Source organism: Stegastes partitus, unplaced genomic scaffold (assembly GCF_000690725.1).
Source record: "Stegastes partitus isolate 25-593 unplaced genomic scaffold, Stegastes_partitus-1.0.2 Scaffold251, whole genome shotgun sequence".
Lineage (NCBI taxonomy): Eukaryota > Metazoa > Chordata > Actinopteri > Pomacentridae > Stegastes > Stegastes partitus.
The window spans coordinates 201,593-215,257 of NW_007577982.1; the positions used below are offsets into that span (position 1 = coordinate 201,593).

Below are 13,665 nucleotides of genomic sequence, written 5' to 3' on the forward strand. Positions count from 1 at the left end.
AACGACCTCAGATTTATGAGTCTTTCCCTCAGGTTGGCAGTTTACAATAACAAGCAGTTGGCAGATTATTATGGTATAATAGTAGTCATTTTATTACAAGCTAATGAGAATAACATTAGCTGGATTGTAACCGCAATATCAACTGACTGCTGCTCCGCTGTGTTTATTGCAAGTCTGAAGCGAATGTACAGATAATAATAAATAGATTAGCTTTCTGCAAGCGCTGTGTTGAGTTTAGTTTGCATTTCTTAAAATATTTCTTTGACACAGCCTGCTGTTTCTGTCCTGCCATGTGATATCTCAGGGCCGTTGTCCTGCAATAACGAAGGACGCCTGTCTTCTTTTTCTATCTTTCCTCCATCTCCTCCTCCCCGCCGCCCTTGGCCTCCATGGCCCCTCTCTTTCCTCGGCCCGCCACTGATCAAAGCCCCTTTGAGGGTGCTGAGCGGGTCCGGGGCTGATGGTGATTTGATGATGTGTGCGCGTCTTCAGAATCTCGTCTCCTCGTGTGATTAGATGGCGTGTGACAGGTGGCGTCAGTCCCATCAGCTCGCATTAGGCGCCGCCGCTGCGCTGCTGCTGCCGCTGCCGCTGCCGCTGCCGCTGCCGCTGCCGTTTTTATCCTTTAATGTTAAACCTTCCTCACCAGCCGAATCAATTATCAGTGATTATGTTAGTGTCAAAGTCTTTAGCGCCCGGCTGAGCCCCGCCGCTGCCTCCTCCTACTCTTTGCTGTGCGGCCCAGAGGCCCAACAGAAGCCACACTACGCTGATCCCCAGTCAGGGCACTGCTGCTGCAGAGGGACAGCTTTACAGACAGCTCTAAGTTTAACCTTCCTCCTCAACAGTGGTGTGACAACGCAAGGAGAGTTTATTATTCCTGACAAAACTCCCCCCATGTAGGTCCTCCTCAGCGAGAAAGCTGCATAGCGATTAGCCCTATCATGCCCAATTGGGGATGTAGCTGTCAAAGCTGGCTTGGTGGTCTTGTGTCGTTGCGTTGAACATGGTTGTACACTGCTTGAGAAGACCATGTTGTATAAGTAGTAAGAGATCACAGGGCCTTTGCTGTACCGCACTGCTGAAAAGAGAATTTTCTATGCTAAATCCCACACTTTTCCCATGTTACCCATCTCTTTCTCTCATACACTGTAAAAAAAGCCTTAGGTATATGGGTTAGTTACTTCAGCAGCAAGCACAACAAAAGTCTGACACAGCTGAACTGAACAAGTTTGCAAGGACGAAAACTACACTGTTAAAAAAAAAAAAAAACTGAAACAAAAGAAGTACAAATCTGCCACCAACGGTCCCAGAAAACTATGGCAAACACAGTGGAATACTGTAAAAAAACAAACAAAAAAAACCAACAGGAAACATCTGTACAATAGCGGATTTAGTTACAGTACGTATAGGGTAATTCTACAGTCAAACATTTAAAAGAGGAACTATACAGGTGCTGGAGGTTGAGACAGTTTTAAAAATGATTTATCATCTTCCTACCCTTCATATACATGTGTTTTTCAAATTACTACAAATATCTATTAAATAATCATATATTTTGCTAATTAAATACAGCAAAAAAAAAAAAACTTGAGTAATTTTATGGTTATAATATTAGTAACTTTATTTATATAGCTTTTTTTCTGTGATTGTGTAACAAAACAGGGAATATCTGTAAAACAACTTGCAAAATCTGGTGACAAGAGTGCCTGAGATAATGTTCTAATGTGTGTTACCTTGGATCTCCTGGTGATGCGCAGTGTGAGTGTGGATTATTGCCCCTGCACCACACCGAGCAGTGAGACGTCTTGTTAAAACCCCTCTCGGCTGCAAGGTCACGCCTCTGGCTTTTGCACCTTTGCGAGTGTCAATGCTTTGTCGCACCTGTGGTCACACATGACTGTCAACAGTCTCTCAATATCATCAGCCTGCAAATTTAGGTTATGACAGTTTTTATGACACATGCACACATTCGCATATGTATCAACAACTGCTGGCTTGTAAATAAGCATCAGTCGCTCCGTCATGTTCCCCACCTCCCTCCTAATTAGTCACATAGACGCTGAAGCAGTCTGTAGGGTTGTGCTCCATTTTGGAGCTGGGTGCTGTCACTTTTCGTTCGATATTTCTGCATTTGTGTGAAGGAGGGCAAAAAAAAAAACACATTTCAAACTAGATTGACTTGTTCCAATTGTGATCCAGAGGGCCTGACCTGTTGGTGCTCTATTGACCGTACACTAGGAAACGAGTTACAGCGAATAAATAATAGGGGTGTGATAGTACACAGAACAGCACAAAATAACACATAATAACAGTCCACAGTTCAACCCAACATTATGCCCACGGTTTGGTTCATTTTCAGTGCAGCAGGGGAAAAAAAAGGGATGCATGAAATAATATTTTTGTCATGAATTTAGAAAAAGAAAGACAGTCAGAAGGGCTCATTGGCCATAAATCTTACACTGTTAAAAAAGAAAAATCTGTAAAGGATGTGATGAAATATTGTAGCATTCAAAAGCTTAAAAAATGGTGAAAATACTTCTAAACATCTTTAAAATATGGATATTTTTAGCTGATTTAAATGCAGTAATGCTGTGTCATTTTATGGTCTCACACACACAGATTTTAGATGTTACTACATTTTTTTTTACAGTCAGTATTTAAATTAAAACCTTTTTTGTCTGTGATTTTACTACATGTTATGTATTGCAAATATCTCTAAAATGATAAGCTTTTTGCTGATATACAGTAAAAAAATGTGTAATTTTATCATCAAACACTGTAAACGATGAACACGTGGACGTACGCTTCTGTTTTGGCTTGTTTTTAATAATTAAAAAAAAAAAAATTTTTTTACAGTCAACATGTAAATTAATACTTTCTTGCTCTGATATTACCAGTTATTGTAATTTATCAATAAAGAGAAAAATCTGTAGAACCATAGTAAATTGTTACAAAAAATGTTAAAAAAAAACCTTATTCTTTTACAGTGTACTTCAAAGTTGTTGTCAACCAACAGAAATTTGTATCACAAATGCAAGTAGTGCTCCATTGTAAAGTCGACCTGTTACATGAGTATAAATATCTATAGGGACATGCGCAACATATTCATAGACCATGGAATCCAGCAGTGCAATTTGCAGCTCTTGTCTGAATAATCTTTGTTGGAATTGTCACTGGGAACAGCAGACCAGTGGCTATTGTGCTTATCCACATATGTTCAGTGTGATTTCCACGTGGTGGATGGATACAGTTCTGGCCACACAGTGAGGCTGATTAGAATGTGTGAGTAAATACAATCACAGCAAACACAATCCTGCACACTTGACATGCTTACACTTGTGTCTGAGGCGTTTGACCACGCATGCATATATGATGCACATCATTCAGCCACACTGTAAAATACATCTGTAGCTTTTTGCAATTATTTCTTTTGTTTTAAAGATTTTTTTTTTAAATACACAGAAATATCACTAAAACTACTCGTATTTTACAGAATGTTTGTTGAACCCCCTGCTGCCAGAATAATAAAAATATATGTGATACATCTAAGTATGATAATAGTATACACAATTTTCTGTTAAATATCTGTGGAATAGTGGTTTTTTTTTTTTTTTTTTTAAATATATTTTTTTTGGCCTTTGCCTTTATTAAGTGCAGTAGAGGGAGACAGGAAAGGGGGGAGAAGAATGGGGACAGACCTGCAGCAAAGGGTCGTGAGCGGGATTCGAACTCACGACCGCTGCATCGGGGAACTACAGCCCCTGTTCATGGGCCGCCCACTCTACCAGGTGAGCTATAGGGGGGCCCGTGGAATAGTGTTTTAAAAAATTTACATACATTGAACATTGAACATAATTTTACTGTTAAATGTATTGAATGGATTGTAAAAATTCAGATTTTTGACGTGGACATTATTTACAATTTTGGTCTTTTTTTATGGGTTAACACATAAATTAATACTTTTTTGTGATTTTGCTAGATTGGTAATTTAACAAAACAGGGAAAATCTGTGAAATACTTTGTTTAAAAAGGTCAGTCAGAACTGTTGTGTATCTTCACACTTGGTGGCTGATGACAACAACTTCATCACACCTGCTGACACGGGGGTTTACTTCTCACACACACACAACTCCAAGTGCCAGTTCCTATTAGTGCACGCGTTAAATTGCTCTTTATAGGTTAATTATTTACTGATTGAAGTCTCAAGGAAGCAGAGCAGTAAATTAGCAAAATAAAACAACAGAAATAACTAACAACAAACCAATTTGCAATGATACACTTGTCCAGTCACACAAATCTATTGCAGTTCCTTCCCTTACTTTGGCTGAGTACAGACATCAGCTTCCAGAGATAACCTACAGTGGACAACAAACATGATTAATTTTAGCCTTATCTAGCGGCTGGCTGACCTGCCGGCAGTGGTTTTTTTTATCATGCTAACCAACAATAGTGGCAGTTAGTGCTGGGGTGAGAATGAGATCAAGATATTATTTAGAATGAATGTGATTTATCCGTCCTGATGGGGAACCGTGTTTTAGGCTCCTCACTGCAGTTCCACAGTAAATTACCAAGCACAGAACCCAGACAGTAAGAACACATGTACCATAAAACCAGCAGCACGCGTCATAAAACCACCGATCAGACATAAGACACTCAACATAAACCCAGAGAGAAGCGGAATTTTCTTCACTGCTCAAACAAATTCCTTATCTCGAGTGCTTATTTCGCCAACCTCTGTGGCAGAAATAACTTAACACATTCATAGACTGTAACTTTAACTGAACACATTGCTCACACTGTGTGCCGCTGTGGAGGAGAGACCATTAAAATATGCCACAATATGGCCTCAGTGTGGAACAGTACTCTACATTTGCCAGTAGCTGTGCTTTTTATTCTCGCTAGACCAACAAAGTGGTGTCGCTATGCTAATAGAGCACAAAAAGAGAGCACTGACTGAGATTGAATATATCAAACCATGCATTTTCCACTTTCACAAACGTTTTATCAACATTTTAACAGCGTTATAGTGCAACTTCTGTGTGCAATGGGCTATACAGTGAGCTGCCTAGTAGTTTAACGCCAGAGAAGCTTCGTTTACTGAGCTGCTGAGATGTTTAATTTTATTTATGTCAGCAGACAGGTTCTTAACCTTCTGAACCCCAAGCATTTTCTGGCCAATCATTATTAGATTTTTTCTGAATCAGGACCTCCAGCATTTGGAGCAACTAACCAGTAAAAAAAAAACCCCAAAAACTGTAAGTATTATTTCAGTGTGGCAGATAATTTAATTTCTTCTGCATTCAGTCTCATTTTCAGCCAGGTTGTGAACGCTAATTAGGCTACTAGTAAAAATGTGAAAATTAAATGCAACATTTCTGCTTCCTCAGCCAACAGAAGGTGATTACAGATGTTGGAGTTTATGCATTTAAAAAAAAATAAATAAAAAATTGATTTGATAAGGGAGTCAAAAGGGCTGAATTCAAGATCGGTAAAAATGCTGTCCAACCCAAACAGTTAATCAATAAATTGCATAGTTCAAGGATATAAAATTGGGTAGCAATGCTTTTGACACTCAGTTAATTAAGTCATTTATCAAGCGGAATACTAAGCATTTGCTTGTTCTTCCAATGAAATCTGAACAAGTCACCTTGGGCTTTGGGAGATGGTGATGGTTTTTTTTTTTAATCATTGTATTATTTCAAAAACAGATTTAGATCATTGTACTAATTTAAAGATAATAATTTGATTATTTGATGGAAAATTGGATAATGACGCCTCCACCAAAGTATATCTCCTGTCTTTCCATTAGCGGAGCTCTCTGTGGAAATAAACCGAGGGTCAGGTTTGGAGTTGCCAGTTAGGATTAGCGTTTTTATATTCAGCTGCCACGCTCCTTTACTCGACGTGCCGCCACTGTTGACAGGGCTGGAAGTTTGTTTGAGGCTTTTAAGATCTAATGTGTCCGCCTGCTATCTAAGATTGTTTCTCTGACTCGCTCTCGACCCTCGCTGCCTCTCCGCCTGCCCATCCTCTCCTCCTATATGTTATCCAGTGTTGAGTGGAGGTAAGGAGAGATAGTAATCTGCTGTAGCCTTGGCACTCTCTCGCACTCTGGTCTCATTGAAGAAGATTGATGGCCCTCTTTCTGGAATGGCTGTTGTTTTGGATGGAGAGAGAAAAAAGGTGGAGGCAGAGGAGTTGGGTTTAAAATGAAAAACCGAGCGAGGGAGGGCAGGCGGCGGTGGTGACGGTTGTGGGGGGGGATAGAGAAATGGAGGTAGGTTGAGTGATAGTTGTAAAAGATGGAGAAATGGAAGAGGAAATGTCACCGTGGTGGAGCTGGAGAGCTCATTAAATTTGGTTTGTATTTTACTGAGTGCGAATATGCATCCACCTGTGATTGGTTTCAGATTCACACATCACTCTTTTTTTTTTTTTTTTTCTTCTCCCCAACGCACACGTGGGTTATGGAATTGGCTGCACTTGGTTTGCATGTCAGCAGGATTATATTTAAATGTCAGCTTTTCTCTCAGGATGCAAATGAGACAGGAGCGTGTTGTGATGGAACGATTTTGTACATGTGTCTCATGTTTGCGTTGCATTAGGATGCTGTAGCCTTTAGGTCTTGAAGGTATCGGGTATTCAGCATTAACAGTCGGCGCTGCACTGCTAGGGGGAATTAGCAACCCTTCATCCTTTTCATGATGGGTCTATTGCTCGGTGCCCGTGTGGGTGGCACTGGGTTGATTGGCTGTGATGACAGTTCTGCTCTTAATTGTGTCAGTTATTCTCCCTCTGTGGCTCTTTTTGAACCTAGTCAAGCGCTTGATGTAACCCCCTGGCGTTTTGTTCCTTTCTACATATTGGTCTTTTTAAGTCTTTGCAGGTTTTAGGAGCAGTGAGACAGAGAGGAGCAAATCTTTCTTCTTCCTCCTTAATTCTGCCCTCCTTTGAGAGCAGAATTGAATCTGACATTTTCTTTGTTTTCTTTTTTAGGATACCCCCCATCTCTTCGTGTCCCTCTCTGCCCTCTGCTTAATTTGTCTTCCATCCCTTTAGTGTATCCTTTGTTTGTCTCCTCTGTTTCTCGGCTATTGTTTGAGATGCTGTTCTCTCTTTGTCTTTCCCGCTCTATTTCATCAGCCTGTTGTACATCGACCCATGTTTCATCCTGCCTCTCCCTCCTCTGTGTTTTCCCCACGCTTCATTTTTCTGCTTTCTATCTTCCCCTCTCTTGTAGTCTCCGTCTGGCATCTCCATCCTCCTTTTCTGTTTCTGTGTGACGGACCGTGCTGTCTCACGGCGCCCAGACATCGCTGGGGTCAACTATTCGGGCCTTGGTGGTGTGACTGCTCAGATTGTCTATTGTTTTCGCCTCCTGTCTTAACTGACCACTTGAGACTGCTGGAGTCACAGCGGGGCGACGGGACCGAGAAGACAAGAAGAACATAAAGGCCGCATCCCATTGTGCTTATTTAAATCGTTGAGAGGGTTGTTACAAGCTCCGGGTCGCATCTTTTCTTGTGGTCAAAACCCCTCAGACTGGTGTGAATATCAGCGACAGAGAGCAGAGACAGTCATCGTTTTCAGTTCTGAGAGAAGTGGTAGAGTATAACCTACAACAGTTGATTTCTGGGCTCCTTGGGGCCAGTGGGAACAAGCTGTAAACACAAAGAATGTCACAGTTATTACGTAATCGTCTGATTACAATTGTTAGAGCTGGCCCTGTCATTTTGCATAATAGTTGCAATCACAGCTGGATGAAACTAACAGAAATGTCATATTTCAATCACTGTTTTCACATCTTTTCCGTCCATTTGCAGCGCTGTGGTTTATCGGCACCAACTGACTGCATTCCTGTAAGCACCTACTGACATCAATGTCATGGATTAAGTTACAAAGCAAAACACCACAGGGCCACCATGGTGTTTGGCTCCACAACCAAACAAAAGCTAATCAGCACAATGAATTAATAATCCCAACTATTTGTTTGACAATTGTCATGTAAAGTTTCATAATTTTGACAGTCCAAGTAAACACAATGCTAATGTATAACAACACAGCATAATTGCCAGCTAGTAATGCCAGAGCTGTAACAGGCTCGCTGTGCCAACGATGTAGTTATCTGCAAGTTAACCAGTTTTCTCTTTGGCTGGAGTAAAATAAGCTGAATATCAGGCCTCAGTGATAAAATTATATCAATATGTATCGCTGGTAGACTTTCCCGCAGGTCCTGCCCCCATTCTTCTCCCCCACTTTCCTGTCTCTCTCTCAACTACACTCTCAAATAAAGGCAAAAAGGCCAAAAAAAAATCACTAAGAAAAAAAGAGAGAATACATTTGCATGTACATAGTAATTCCACAAAGATTTCCTTTTCAACAGATGAAACTGTTAAATTTAAATGTAACACTATAAATACATTTCTATCATTAAATACAATTATTGACCACACAGAAAAGAAATATTGATTCTGTAATCTGACATAGATGTGTTTGTTAAATGAGAGATGTCTTGTATAAAAACAGAAGTTTTCGCAATGCAACTGTTGAATGAATGTATTTTTACACATACACATGTATAAAAACTGTGATATTACACAGTGTTTAGTATAATGTAGGTAGATAGATAGGCTGTCATCATTATTATATAATTGCCAGCTTTCATTGCAGAGCAGTCATTGAGCTGCTGCCATATATGACTCCTAAATACCCAAATGAAATTCTGAACAGTGGCCAGGCAGGATGGTGAGTCTCAGTTGAAAATGTTTCGCCGAAGTCGGTTGATATTAAACAGCTTTCTGAAATGGGACCTATTGATCCTCGTTGCATCTGTTTTGTTGTCAAGTTTGAAGCGCACATCTGCTTTATACAGTCACCGAGAGTGATCGCGTATTCATTTCAGGTGAGCTATTGATCAAACGGCGCTGGTCCCATACACACATCACAGAGCCGGGTTACCTTTTTGACATTTCTTGCAGGGCTCAACCTTTGTATTTTGCATCTGATTGACATTTCCTTGGTATATATGTGTAAACATACGGATCTTAAGATATTTCATTCATTCATGCAGATCATCTTTTCTCTCTCTGAGGTAAAAGCCCACAGGCAGTTGGGATACTTGTCACGAATACAAAGAGGATGAGTGTAAAAAGTAGCCTATTCTCTGTTTAGCAATTCTGTGACAAATATAAGTCAGTGTTTTATTCAGCGTCACAATTTATTTCCCTTCTGAGGCAACGTGTGGCTCCCATTTCTGCTGCCATGGTCCTAGTCGCGAGTCATTCACGCCTGTTTTAAAATGCACTTTATGACGTGCATGTAAAAAAAAAAGGAAAAATTGACCTAAATCAAACAGCTTTTTTTGAGTTTAAATGTCTTAAATGTCAGGCATCTTTATGGCTTGGCTGTATTATGAGGCCAAAGAGCGTCAGTGTGCCTGTTTAGCCGAAGACGCTTCGTTACAATCTGCAGACCTTTCTGGAAGGATGGTTTGGACAAACACTGCCAGCCTGCTCTGTGAAATCCTGTTCATCTGAGGTTGGCAGGCATGTGAAGTATGAGTAAGCGTCCCCGGTCATGTTTATTTAGGTAGAGGTGGTATTTGAAAGAGAATTAGACTTGGAGGATTTTAATGAGACTGCCAGAGCATACCTCCATGCTGGAGTTGAGTGCCATCGTGGGTCTGTTCTGTCAGATGGTTGCACTGTTATTGAGGTCTCTGCGGGCCCTTTCTGCATCACATTAACATGCAGCGTGTACATCAGAATTATATCCACAAAGATTTTTATCCATCGTTAATGGGTCAGTGTAAATACACTCCAAGAAGTATTAAGGACGCATTAAGCCCGCCTTGGATGTTATTGCTATAAGCACCACCGTTTGATTTTGTGGGAATGAGATCACATTGCTCTGTTTACACCTGTGGCTTTTCAGTTTGCTGTTTGGATACAGTCCAGCTACAGTTTGTGTTTGGATTAGTGATTTAAAGCTGGGTGTAATTACGTAAGGAGGGCCCCTGCCCCACTTTGTTCCGCCTTGCTGTGTAAACCTCACTACAGTCTTCGCAAAACATGTGTCTTTGTAATATCTTGTCACGCAGACACACACGCAAAGACACACACACACACACACACACGCACACACTATCTCAAAAAATATTCTGCATTCAAGTCTCCTACATAACAGATGCGCACACAAACAGTCAACTTGACAAGGAGTCTCTTGCAAGAATATGATAAGGCACTGGCTCACACCCACGCTCGCTCTCACAACTACAGTCTTGTTGATTCTTTTCGCTGTTTGTGTTTGCAGCTTGCCAAGAAGCTCAGGATTTGGACAGACTCGCAGCACTGACACACCTACAGACACAGAGACCTGACGGACAGAGTCCAGCTGGCTAGTTATGGCTGCAGCGAGCGGAACAGATGTGCAAGGCACTTTGATCTAGGTGAGTACCAAATGGGGTGAGGATCTGGGGGAGGGAAGGGGGGGCCACTGGTCTGTACCAATATTGGGAAATTGAGAGTATACTGTGGATGGGTGGGTGGGTGGGTTGAAGGGGGGCTGGAAAGGTGGGTGTTCGAGTCAATTTCAGTCTGTGATACATTAACACATTACCATCACCACTTATGACTTAACGTGGTGTCTGCAGGTAGTGGGAGAGTTTTGAAAAATGTTTTAAGCCAGATATTGTAGAAACTCAAGGCCTGAGGTCCTATGAGCCCAAGGCTATTTCCAGGAGAATGTTACTACCTTTACCACTTTAAAGCTCTTTTCTTGGTCATTATAAAGTGTTGCAATCCATGTCGTACCTTGTTTTTTTCCACAAAAATCTTGTCTATCTAGATCAACCACTGACATAACAGGCAGATTTTTTATATCAGTCTTTATATCTGGGGATTTTTTTTTTATATGTATCTCATCATCAAAACCTTACAGTAGAGATATATCTTTGTAGTTGTGTCAAGGAGATCGCCTGGAAACTTCAACCTGACGGGCATAAATGTGAATATTTTCTACATTTAAGTGTTATATATACTGCTACACATACAATAGCCTACTTGCAGAGGTGAAAATTCAGGCTACCAATATCTCCCCAATGGCCACTTAGCCTTGAGCCCTCCAAAGTCTAGAATCGCAGGTACCTTCTTGCACACAGGTGACCTGCACCGAAGCGCAAATCCTTTATTTTGCGTTTATTTTGAATGTAAAGGTGGATGTAATGTCAGCTCCACGTCGGATGCAATGCAGACGCTTCAAAACCAGATTACTCTTTAGTATACAGCTAAATCACTCGTATCACTGGAAAGGGCATGTACAGTAGGTGAGCCTGTGGAGTAAACAATAGGTTTCACATTGTTTCTCATATACAAATATGAAACAAGCGTAATTACAAAGCTCTGGTTCCGCTGTTTCTTGTGATATGATATAAACATATCATTTCATAGATATTTACATATTTAACTATGAACATATCTACGCAATATCGTCCTCATGAGTAATTCAGACAAGAGTTATGGATGTTACAGCCCCATGCAGGCTGTGCTTCCATGTTATTATCGTTATAAATGACTTTTTCTTGCCCACATTTAGCTGCACAGACAAGCAGCTAACATGTTGGAAAGGTCAAATGGTGCAGTTTAATCTGAAAAGAGATGTGAAGTAAAGTGTCTTCAATGAGCTAAAACTAGAGCGGCAGCAATTAGTCAATTAATCAATTAGTTATCAACCAATAAATTATTCGTCAACTATTTTCATAATTAATTCAGCAGTTTGACTCATTTTTGTTTAATTGTCTAAATTCTATGATTCATCTTCTGAAAATGTGAATATTTTCTGGGTTTCTTTCTTCCTCTATGACAGTAAACTGAATAGCAGACATATCTAAAATCATGCTGGGCCTTTCACTTTACAAACAAACAAGAAAAACCAATTAGTTTATTGAGAAAATAGTGGACAGAATAATGGACAATAGAAGTACCTGTTAGTTCCTCCCTACTTCTAGCTTCTTAAGCACTGTAGTTTATCACTTCCATGTGTTCTATATTTTGTCAAACCAGGAACACAGATGAATAATAAATAGATTTACAGTTAGTTTAATTAACACATTTATTTAAACGTGTTAAGTCTCTTTGGTAATGTGCTTTAATAATATATATCAACAGTTTTTGCTGCTGTCTTTTTTTTTTTTTTTGCTGTGGACTTGATGTTGAAAAAAAATAACTTGGTAAGTTATAGTTTGTTCATTTGCTCTCAAGCAAACTACATTTTGTTTCGCTTTTTTTTTTTTTTTGCGAAACCAACATCTACAGTATTCTCAGATGGCTCGCTTTGAACCAAATTGTGGGTAAAAGGAAATGGATGGTCCAGAATGAGAAATAAGGTGGATGGTTTGAATAGAAAACACAAACCTTCAAAAAGAATGAAGGTGACAGAAGATCTAAAGGCCGCTAGTGAAGGAATACCAAGTAGCAAGAGAACAGAGCATGCAGCAGACACTTGATCATATAAATGGCAGTTGGGTAAGAAGTTTCAGGTAGCATTCAGCCGTCATTTAAAAGTGGAAATTGCACCCGGTTCTAATAAAAGACTAAAATGTGAGGAAAAAAAAGGAAGGAGATCAGATTTTTTAGAAGGGGAAATGAGGGCGGAGGCACAGAGGATGTGCTAACATGGGAGACAAAAAACAAAAAAAAAAACAATAAAATATATCCTTTAGGGGAAATTATGTGGGCCTGTGTGTTTCATGCCTCCCCTCAAAAACTTTTCCATGTTAATTAGGTAACGTAAAACTAGCAAGAACAGCAAGACAGCAAGAAAGCAAGAACAAAAGCTGGATGAAAAGACAGTGTAAAACAGCACACACTATCCAGTTCGAGGCTATAAGATACATATTTTTGTGTGTGCTGAGAGGAGAAAATAGTAAATGATAGATGCATTATTGATGTGGTGAATTAGCCTGCTGGTGTGTACGAGTCCGTCTGCTGTTTCACTGTTTCATCATAAGATTAACGAAGGCCAGACTCGAGTTACAGGAGTTTCGTGCCGATTTGTCCTCGGTTCACCCCTTCTGACAGTCCGAGTAAGAATCTGGTCTGGGATTTTGGTCTGAACTGATATTTGCCCCAGATTATTTGGTAATGTGAAAGGTTTACAGATCCAGTCTTACACTTCCCAAACAGTTTGAAGACTCATCAGGGCTGTCGAGATAATATCAACCATGTTTGATGTTTCGTAGTTAAAATGGGGATGGTTGCAATCATCACGCTTGAGCCTGGAGCAGCAGACTCTAGCCCTTGAGGCTAACGGTAGCTGCAGGTATTAAAACTAATTGTCAAGATCTCACCTCCAGTGTTTGCTGAAGAATAGACAACTCATGCTAACCACATCCTCCCAACCATTTTCTCATCCACACTTGTTTAACCATCCGCTTTGGCTTTTTGTCACTGCAAACTAATAGTAGTGTTCCAGCAGGTCTCCATTTTATTTACATCTGTTTCCCCAAGAGTAAATGGGAGGAGGCACACTGCTTCCTGATTGCTCCTTTGGGCTGGATATAAGTAAACATTTGTCCTGTGCTTATTTTGCTGTTTTAGTCAGTGGACACATGATTTGGGCTCCTACGGTGGCTCTGTTACAGAATCCACTGGGACATATGAACGC

At 40.3% G+C, this 13,665-nt stretch overlaps 1 protein-coding gene across 2 annotated transcripts in view; it reads left to right on the forward strand.

Annotated features, from left to right (window-relative positions):
• The window catches only part of spop (speckle type BTB/POZ protein), a 124,643-nt gene that overhangs the window by 12,112 nt on the left and 98,866 nt on the right, over window positions 1–13,665 (forward strand). For both annotated transcript variants that reach the window (XM_008281934.1, XM_008281935.1), the window contains exon 2: window positions 10,315–10,450. The gene's annotated coding sequence lies outside the window, so the exon portion shown is untranslated. The remainder of the gene's footprint in view (window positions 1–10,314; window positions 10,451–13,665) is intronic.